Source organism: Lissotriton vulgaris, chromosome 8, assembly GCF_964263255.1.
Source record: "Lissotriton vulgaris chromosome 8, aLisVul1.2, whole genome shotgun sequence".
Lineage (NCBI taxonomy): Eukaryota > Metazoa > Chordata > Amphibia > Caudata > Salamandridae > Lissotriton > Lissotriton vulgaris.
Window position 1 is genome coordinate 161,733,286 of NC_141696.1, and position 2,515 is coordinate 161,735,800.

Sequence of the window (2,515 nt, forward strand, 5' to 3'; positions counted from 1 at the left end):
TGTAAAAGAAGCCATTGAGTCTTCAATTTTATCCAAGCGAATACTAATTACTGCCAATTCAGCCTTGTGAAATTGCTTCATCTCTCTTATTTCTCCTAATATCAGGTTTAACATGTCTTTCACTGTGATTTGGAAGTCCCCAGTAATCTTCGTGTCCATCTCCAAAATCGGGCTCTGTGCCATTGCATATGCCATAGCATCGTCATTCGAATCTAATTTAGATTGTGGCAAGATGGAAGATACTGCAGAGGGAACAACCGTAGAAGAAAGAGTTGAGACTTCATTCGCTGCAGTTTTTATATCTAAAGAAGGAGAGTCTATTAAATTGAGTGCTTCACTGGTTGATGTCATTGAATCTGTAGGATTTAAGGGGGTTGGGGAAGTTGCCCGGGTCCCGACTGTATTATTTTTATCTGTCTGCATAGTTCAGAATCATATCCTGTAAGGGTAATGCTCAAAACTACTCAATTAAAAGACAGTGAGTTATTTTGCACCATACTACATTTAAACCAGATCTGGTTGTGTTACAAGAAACTCATTTATCTGATTTAGAAGCTCAAAAACACTGGAGATGTTGGGTTGATAAAGTTCTTGTTTCTCCTACCTCTAATAAGAAAATGGCCCTTATTATTTTTTGCAACACATATCTGGTGTTTTTATCACATCACAACAGACTGATGGCGAAGGTAAATGGATTACTGTAGAGTTGGTTATTAATACCATTTCTATAACATTTTAATGTGTATGGTCTAAAACAACTAGAGTTTTATAATTAAACACGATTCATAATTCCAGTTCCTGTGCAAAACCCTTAAGCACAGGGATCAGAATTTAGCCTCAAACTAAGTGTAGGTCTTGTGACAATTATATTTTCATTGAGCGTCTGTTACGCCATTTTATTTTACAAGTCCAACACATGATACACAATATTTAATTCAGCGAACCTTTTGTCCCTACCGAAACATTCATCACCAATGATAGCAGACAAGGATGATGGATGAGGTGGCAAAATAAAAGTTTAAATACGTTTAAAGCCGCGCCTTTTCTGGCACACTTCTTCATCAAGGCTTGCTCCAATTTATCTGTCATGCTTTTTGTCATATTATCGACATTCTTCACATATGCAACGATTTGAGTGGGGAGTGAAACATGTAAGTTCAACTACACTCAGATTATCTGGACTTTAAGGAGCTGGACTTCAAGTATGACTATTGGTTGTAGAAAACCTCCTTAGGGAACACAGAACAAGAAATGATACCTCTGAGGGCTCTAGTCAAAACAGACATTGTGCTCTTTAAAGGCATACTCAGTGTATCTCATGGCAAGAAACTCTCACAATAAGGCTTTCCCTGTTGCCAAAGGTTATTAGATGGTGTATGAGGCCAGCAATGTTTACAGTCATGCTTCCAGTGAAACTCCAAAAACAACAGTTGATGGACAAAATGCAGAACAGTGTCATACATTTACCCCAGTACACAGATCTGGGCCTACATCCATTGTTTTTTTGTTCACCATGGCATTCCAGTTTGAACCCAGCCATATGCAAATCACTCTTGACCCTGTGTCCCATTGGGACAGTCCAGCCCGAACTGCCAAGCAAGGTCCTCCCTGGACTGGAAACAAGCATCCTAGGACCGGTATCGGGCTTTCAGCCCTCATCAGCCAGGATAGCTTGATTCCAGTGGCATGTAGAGAACGGGACTCACGTCTGAGCATACCCATCCACTCAGGGTGACAAATGCAAAAACAACAGTAGATGGACAGAATGCAGAACAATGTCATACATTCACCCCAGTACAGAAATCTTGGCCTAAATCCATCGTTTGTTTGCTCACCATGCCATTCCAGTTAGAACCCAGCCATATACAAATCAGGCATGCACATCTAGGTACAGAGGCGGAGACCACATCATTGGACATTCTTGGACCCAAGGTTTCTCCTACCCTCTCCCTCCTATGGGGCCATTTTGACCTCATCTTAGGGCGTAATGATCTAGCCATACTAAAGTGGAGAGTGATCGGCATCACCCCACTGAGTGGAACCCTCTGGCCATAGTGTGGTAAGAATGGAGCCCGTTCTTTCACGGTCCTGATGGATGCCGCAGACCCAGTTGGGCCTTTAGCCAGAAACATGTTGACCTCATTCCCGGCGGTGGGGGGACAGTGATATTCCCATTACACCGATCACCTTTTTTTAAACCACCATATGGATGCCAGCACTATTCAAATTTAGGCTGACACCTATAATGGCCTTTTAATCCATTTCTTTTTCATAGGCCCTCACTTAGTTTAGAAGTGCATCCCTGTCATCAGGTGTATGCCCGCCCTCTATCAAACCAAGTTTTTAGAGGGCGAGGACTGGTCTATGATGAAGCATGACACCAGCTGGTGTGTGAGACCAGTCCTTCACTTTTTGTGAGATGCCTGTACTCACAAATTTAAAACTGCACTAACACTAGCGACAATACACTGGGAGCGGCTTATTATGATACATAGTTTATGTTGGAGGCTGCTGT